Here is an 8,354-nt window from a genome sequence, read left to right on the forward strand (position 1 = left end):
TTATATGCACTTGGATGTATTTTTGGAATTGTGTTCGACTACCAAGTTGACCACTCTTACCAATGATTCATTCAGGATGCGACTTTTCCAATTTTTTCTCAAGGACAAAGCAAGAACTTGGTTGCAGTCCTTTCCATCTAATTCTATATCTACATGGGATATGTTGTAACAAGAGTTCTTAAAAAAGTACTACACAATGGGTAAAACCTCACAAATGAGAAGAGATATCACAGCGTTTTCCCAAACCCTGGGTGAACGATTTCATGATTCATGGGAAAGATATAATGATCTTCTAAGAAATTGTCCACACCATGATATTGCTAAATGGCACTTAGTACAGATTTTCTATGATGGTTTTTCTGATTCTCATAGGAACATGGTTGATGCATCCAGTAATGGAGCTTTTTTTCGTAAGAGTCCGGTTGACGTTTAGGAACTGTTTGAGGCCCTAAGTGAAAATTCAATGCAACATGCTTCTTCCTCTAGGTCTAGGTCTTCATCTAGAATTCATAAGGTTGAAAAACTCTATGAGGTAGAAAAATCTAGTAAGTTAGCCGCTCAAATAGAAGCGTTGAACCATAGGTTTGACCAAGTCTTATCATCTGGCTATGTTTCTGTTGCTAATCCACAAACTGCCTTGCCAAAGGAAGTTTGTTCAGTTTATGCTAATCCTTCCCATTTTGCTGATAGTTGCCCTATGATGGGACAATCATCTGAGATTCCATAGGAGCAAGTGAATGCTGCATTCTCTAGACTAGCTTATAATCTATATACTTCTACATATAATCCTGGCTGGAGAGATCATCCAAATCTATCATGACGTAATCAAAGTCAAGGAGCCACTATTCCACAATCACAGGGACAGTACCAAAATTTATCCAACCCTCTGCCATAACATAATTTTTTCAATCAATCTGCCATTTATCGTTCATGAATCAACCCACTCAAACTCTTAATCTTCCACCTCCCCCTAGAAATTCTGCTTTTGAAGATCAAGTACTCAATGCTCTTATTGATCTTAAAGCCAGTACCCAATTTCTTAATTCACATTCACAAGCCATAGCAAAAGGCACAAGTTGGGCAAACAATGAGTACTCTATCTCAAAGAGAGGATGGAAAGCTGCCTAGTTAGCTAGTAGCCAACCTGAAAGAGCAGACTTACATGATTGATGAAACCAATTCCTCAGGTATTCTTCATGAGCAAGTTCAGGCTATCACTACATTGAGGAGTGGTAAAGTGGTTGATAATCAAGTTAAAAAATGAGATGAAGAAAAAGTGAGGCTTAGGGTTCCCATTGATCCTATCATTCATAATCCATATCCCAAGGATGTTCCCTCAAAATCTATTCCACAAACTACAACTGGAGTTGAAGATGGAGTCACTTCTTCATCTGCTCCCAACCTTAAGACAGCTTATGAGCCAAGAGCGCCTTATCCTGAATATCTTAAAGAACCCTCCTACTTTGGTAAGTAATGATAGAAAATTCAACATATGATGGAGGTCTTTAAACAGGTCAAAATCAATCTTCCTTTACTTGATGCTATAAAGCAAATTCCATCATATTCCAAATTTCTAAAGGACTTGTGCACACTTAAGAGAAAATCCAAAAGCCAAGTTCCTAAGAAAAATTATCTCACCGAGCAAATCAGTGTTATTCTTAAGTACAACACTCCTCTAAAGGTTAAAGATCCTGGTACTTCTATAATTTCTTGCATCATTGGAAACAATGTGATAGAGCGAACACTTCTTGATCTTGGACCTACTACGAATCTTATTCCTTACTCGATGTATGAGAAGTTAGGTTTGGGAGAGTTAAAACCTATGTTGGTTGTCCTACAGCTTGCTGACTGTTCTTTCAGGCAACCACGAGGTATTGTTGAAAATGTACTCATAAAAGTGGACAAGTTCTATTTTCCAGTCGATTTCTTAGTTCTTGATACAGAACCAGTCCACGATTCCAAAAAGTATATTCTAGATATTCTTGGGTGTCCTTTTCCAGCCACAGCAAATGCTTGCATTAACTATAGGATTGGAGCTATGGATTTCTTTTGGGAATATGAAAGTTAAGCTAAACATCTTCAATGCTATTCATCATCCCCACGATAATAGTGAATGCTTCTTCCTTGATGTTATTGATGAGTTGGTTAAGGAATCACTCCCAACTATTTTATCCAAGGATCCTTTAGAAGCTTGTCTAAATCACTTCAATTATGAAGACTTCGATATCGAATCTTTAATTGCTGAAGTGAATTATTGCTCAACTCCACTCCTATCACAGATTTTCCTCTATGGAAATCTAGACTTGAGCCTCTTCCTCCACTTTCTAGTACTCCGCCTATTCCTTCCTTAGAGTCTCCACCTAAGCTTGAGCTTAAGCCATTACCGGACAAGCTCAAGTATGCTTTCTTAGGTTTAAATGACACCCTCCCGGTGATTATTGCTTTTAATCTTTAAAGTTCCCAAGAAAGTAGTCTCTTAAAGTTCTTAAGCAAAATAAAGATGTTATTGGGTGGATTATGGCTGATTTGAAAGGAATTAGTCCCATAATTTGCATGCATCAGATTCATTTGGAGGAGGATTCTCAAACATTTCGAGAACTCCAAAGAAGATTGAATCCCAATATGAAGGAGGTGGTTATGAAGGAAGTGGTGAAGTTGTTAGATGCGGGAATAATCTACCCTATCTCAGATAGCAAGTGGGTGAGTCCTACTCGGGTAGTACCTAAAAAGTCAGGTATTACAGTAGTTAGGAATTTTTAGGAAGAATTAGTTCCACAACGCACCACCACTGGATGGTGTGTATGTATTAATTACAGAAAACTCAACTCCGCTACTAGAAAGGATTATTTTCCATTACTATTCATTGAACAGATCTTAAAACGGTTGGCTGGCCAGAGCTATTATTGCTTCATAGACAAATATTTTGGTTATAATCAGTTGGCCATTGATCCTAAGGATCAAGAGAAAACTACTTTCACTTGTCCATTCGGTACATTTGCATATAGACGGATGCCTTTCAGTTTGTGTAATGCACCATCAACATTCTAGAAGTGTATGATGTCTATCTTTTTGGACATGGTTAAAAAGTTTCTTGAGGTCTTATGGATGACTTTTCTGTTTTCGGATCCATATTCGAAAACTGTCTCCAACATCTATCTCTAGTGCTTTAGTGTTATAGGGAATTAAATCTTATTTTTAGTTGGGAGAAGAGCCATTTTATGGTTCAAGAGGGATTATTTTAGGATATATCATTTCTAAGAGAGGTATTAAAGTTGATATAGCCAAAGTAGATTTGATCTCCAAATTGCCTCCTCCTACCTCCGTAAAGGGAGTGCGATCATTTCTTGGACACGCCGGGTTTTATCATCGTTTCATTAAAGATTTCAGCAAAATTTCTCGTTCTTTGTGTAATCTACTTTCAAAGGACACTCCTTTTGCCTTTGATGAATCATGCCTAGAAGTTTTCATTAAGATTCACTTTCTTTTTTCTTCAGCTCCTATCATACATCCTCCAAACTAGGCTCTTCCATTTGAGATCATGTGTGACGCATTCGATTATGCTATGGGTGTTGTTTTGGGACAACGAGTAGATAAACTTCTTCATGTTATCTTCTATGTGAGCAAAACTCTTTCAGGTGCACAATTGAATGATACCACTACTGAAAAAGAGTTACTTGTAGTTGTCTTTACTTTGGACAAATTCAGATCATATATGTTGGGTTCCAAAGTAATGGTCTATTCTGATCATTCTGCTTTGAGACATCTTCGATCAAAAAAGGAAACCAAACCCCATTTGATTCGATAGATCCTCTTTCTTCAAGAGTTTGATTATGAAATCCGGGATTAGAAAGGGTTAGAGAATGTGGTAGATGACCATCTTTCCAGAATTCTGATTGAGGATACCTTAACTTCACTTCCAATTTGTGATTCCTTTCCGGATGAACAACTATTTAGGGTTTCTCATATGAATGTGCCTTGGTTTGTTGATATTGTGAATTATCTCACAACAGGCAAAATTCCTTTATCTTGGTCAAAGCATGAAAAAAATTAATTTTTCTCTCAGATTAAGATGTACTATTGGGAAGATCCTCAGCTCTTCAAGTATTGTGCTGACCAAATCATTCATAGATGTGTTCATGAGAGTAAGTTTCATAGTATTCTAACCTTCTGTCACAGTTTGACTTGTGGAGGTCACTTAAGTGCAAAGAAAACTGCGCCTAAAATTCTTCAGTGTGGTGATGAGCGCTGAAAAGTGCTCATTTAAACTCCTTGAGCTTAGGTGTTCTAGGACCTTTATCTATATTATTTTCCCGCTTTGTATTGATTTCGTGTTATTTCCATTTTCAGGTACTTATCCCTAAAATAAGCTAACTCAGCCAAATAAGAGTAGAAATGAAGCAATTCTGGGATGAATCAAAGAAAGGAGCAAAGTAGAGCAAAAAGAAGTAAAAGGTGGAATTTCAGCAACTTCGATCGATCTTAAGAAAAGTTCGACTGATCCAACTTTCATCGATCTCAGCACTTCTAGATGGATCTGAGCTATGTTTGTCCCTATTCAAAGATCTTAAAGTTCGATTGATCCAACTTCATTCTCTGATCAATCGAACCATCTTATCCTTATCCAAATGATTGATCTTATCCAGCTGTACCACACTACTAACCACTTTTGTCCTTTTCCCAAAAATATCTTCAAAATATCTCAGATTTATTTTTTATCCAAAAAGGCGCTGCCATAGAGGATCGATTCAGCTTCAATTCGATAGATCTCAGCCATGTTCAATCGATCTCACCACAAGTTCGATCGATCGAACTTCCCAAATCCCGAGAAAATCCAAATTCCAGCTCATTAAAAGTTGTATCATATCCAATAATTAGAGGATTATTGGTGTACGAGCCCAGCTCATTTGGGGTGATATTTGACCTACCTATATAAGGAATATGAGCCACTTTTTGGGAGATACTTTTATACTTAGAGGGGAGATTTGGAGAGAATTCTTAGTGAGGAAGCAAAGGAGAAGAGGAGGCTAGAAACACAAGCTTGGAGTTCTTCATCAACCAAGGAGCAGATTTCTTCCATGGAGCTTGCCCTTGAGGGTTGGAGGACATCATCCATGAGTGGCTAGACATCCTCTTGGGGCTAGAGTTAGCCCTAAGCGTGCTTTCTACATCTTGATTTATGTATTTTTGAGGGGATTTGTATTGTGATACATGTTTTGACACTTTTATATATATAGATCTTGTTTATTCAATGATTTATGTGGTTTAATGCTTCCAATTGATTATGTATACTAGAATAGATGTTCATGTGTTTATCTCTATTTCTTGTGTTGTTGATGTATGTCTATGTGTATTAATGCTATAGATCTAGAAATTGTCAAAACATAATGCTTAATGGAATGTTCTTGTGGTTTATTTGATGGTTCATACTTATTTCTTGATGGATTGTACCTCTCCCTTAGTTTAATTAGTTTAACTTCATGTCATTAGCTTAATTGTAGTGTAGTTGTAGTTTAGATGTTAAATAGGAGGACAATCCATGCTTGTTGTTGATGTTCCATACTTATGAAAACAAGTAACATACATCTCTAACCTTGTGATATGTTTGGATTGTGAGCTTAAAGAAAGGATTAATGGCTTAATTTGATATGTTGTGCTATCCACCATGTTGTTTAGACAATATATGCTTAATTTGTCATCCATGCTTGTTGAAACAACCACACACACACACTTTGTTACAATACATGTTTTCCCCCTCATTAATCATTCATTAAGGGTGTAGAAAAGTATGCTTAGTGGTGATCTCTAAACCCCAAGATTTCTCTCTCTCTTTTATTCTCTTTATTACAGTATTGTTTACTTTAGTTTAAATTGCATCTTAGTGTAATTCAACCACCAACCAATCTTTTGATCACTCGACCTACTAACCCTAATCTTGATTCCTCAACCTAGTAAGACTCCATAATCCATTGGGACGATCCCTACTTGCCCTAGCTATATTTTTAGTGAAAGGTAGTAGTGGCAATTTCTAAATGTAAAACTTAGCCACATTCATCATAGCTCTACACCACTATCTTTTAGTGCAAACTTTGGGTCTGTGTGCAACAAACCCACCAAGTTTTTGGCACCATTGCGGGGGATTGATTGATTGGAAACATCGTATTTGTGGAATCAATTGGGAATTAGTACTCCTTTGATCATGTCTTTACTTTATTTTCATTTCAATTTTTGTTACTTATTGTGTTTGTTCTTATTTGACTAGGTGCATTGAGCTAAGAAGGTGAGCAAAGGAGCATCCAAGCAAATGAGCTAAGTAAGCAAGGAAAAAGGCTAAAATCAGAAAAAAAAAAAAAAAAAAAAAAAAAAAAAAATTGCTAAGCTAATAGCTAAATTTTTTTTTTTTTTTGGAGTTGAAGTTCTAAAGGACCTTTGTGAGCTTTTTCTTACTCAATCTCTAGTTAAATCGTTACCCCACGTGGAGGCTTGTATTTCAATTCATAGATAAATTGTGAGCCTGCGTGGAGGCATTTTTATTGTTCTTTGCATCATTGTTTACAAGTATGGGAGTATGGGATCATTGTTTGTGGAGGAAGTTTGATTATTGACTTGTTGTGAAGGAGAAGTGCTTGCTTGTTTTGTTGTGATTCGTGTGTTGCTAGGAGTCTTGGGTAGTCTGATAAGCGCCGAATATTGCATATTCAAGCGCCCTTAATTGCATTATATAAGTCCATTGTTTGTTTAATTATGTAGATTACCTTCATATGCACGTTTTTGCAGATTTTCAGGTTCATTGGCCAAAAAGAAGCAAGAAGGATGCTTTGTGGAGTTTTGAACATCAAAGGTCACAATGCTGAATTTCTGGCAGCAGTGGAACCTGGACTTTGCTCGCCATTTTGACTTTGAAAACTCGAGAACTGGACTTCCCACATAACATGACATATTTAGAGCTCTGAATCAGCTTTCCAAATCTTCAAGCAGTTCATCATTCGGAGTTCGGAGCAGAGAGTTATGATCTTCTTATCATAGGTGCTCAGAACTGCCTGGCAGCAATGAATTTCTGCCTTGCTCTTCAATTTCGACCAACCATCCTTGAGAATTGGATCTCCACCAAAACATGAAGTTTTTAGAGCTCTGAATTAGCTTTCCAAATCTTTAAACATTTCATCATTTGGAGTTCGGAGCACAAAGTTATGGCCGTTTTACCAAAGTAGGTCCGGGCGGAGCAAACCAAGCATAGGGCATTCTGGCCAATTTTCGAGTGCTCAAGGCCTTATTTCGAGTGCTCGAAATTAGGGTAGATTGCTTCACGAGATCAGCAGTGGAGTCAGGACTTTGCTCGCCATTTTGACCCAGAAAGCTCGAGAACTGGACTTCCATCATAACATAAAAGATTTAGAGCTCTGAATTAGCTTTCTAAATCTTCAAACGGTTTGTCATTCGGAGCTCGGAACAGAGAGTTATGGCATTTTTACTAAAGGTGCGCAGAACTGCCTGGCAGCAATGAAATTCTGGCTTGATCTTTATTTTCAACCAACCATCCTTGAGATTTGGATCTCCACCAAAACATGAAGTTTTTAGAGCTCTGAATTAGCTTTCTAAATCTTCAAACGGTTCATCATTTGGAGTTCGGAGCGCAAAGTTATGGCCATTTTACCAAAGTAGGTCCGGGCGGAGCAAACCAAGCATAGGGCATTCTGCCCAATTTTCGAGTGTTCGAGGCCCTATTTCGAGCACTCAAAATTAGGGCAGAATTCTACACGACTCAGCCCACTTGTGCTCAGATTTTACCTACTTTGGAAGCTCTCCTTTATGAGTTGGTTGGGGATGTTTCTTGGAGGAGAGAGAGGGCTTTTTGGGTGGATTTCTTATCTAGATAAAGAGGGGAGAGCCACACATTTCATAAGATTGATTCTACAAGATTAGAGGAGAGAGAAGAGAGCAAAGAGGAGGAGTTCTTGAAGCTTCAAGGAGGAAGCTCGAAAATGGAGGGGAAAGCCTTGCTTCTTCCTTCTTCTAACTCACTCATGGGTAACTAAACTCCATCTAGGGAGGTGATGAAGCCTCCCCTTTTGTTCATGTTCTAGATTAGGTTCTATTTTGGGGATTATAATGTATAAACTTTGGTCTTTTCATAGTTTAAGAGCTTATTACTTCTTGTAATGAATATCCATTTTAAATGATTGATGTGAGTTCTTTAGCTTGTCTTTATGATTCTTACATTAGTCTTATTGCTTTTATTTTCATAGTGACAATGAAGATATTAACTATGAATGGTTTTCAAGGCATGTTGATTTTGAAACTTGATATTCCATTGCTTAGGTACCTCCTTTGATGGACTATGCTTGATTCTTACCTTC

At 37.5% G+C, this 8,354-nt stretch overlaps 1 non-coding gene across 1 annotated transcript; it reads right to left on the reverse strand.

Moving 5' to 3' along the window:
- Nucleotides 1-212: 212 nt before the first annotated feature.
- Nucleotides 213-318, reverse strand: LOC132301971 (small nucleolar RNA R71). The gene has a single exon (XR_009480698.1). It is a non-coding gene; the product is annotated as a small nucleolar RNA R71 (small nucleolar RNA).
- Nucleotides 319-8,354: the final 8,036 nt, after the last annotated feature.

Source organism: Cornus florida, unplaced genomic scaffold (genome assembly GCF_030987335.1).
Source record: "Cornus florida cultivar Cherokee Brave unplaced genomic scaffold, ASM3098733v1 CherokeeBrave_3.0.0_Hap2_Chr03, whole genome shotgun sequence".
Lineage (NCBI taxonomy): Eukaryota > Viridiplantae > Streptophyta > Magnoliopsida > Cornales > Cornaceae > Cornus > Cornus florida.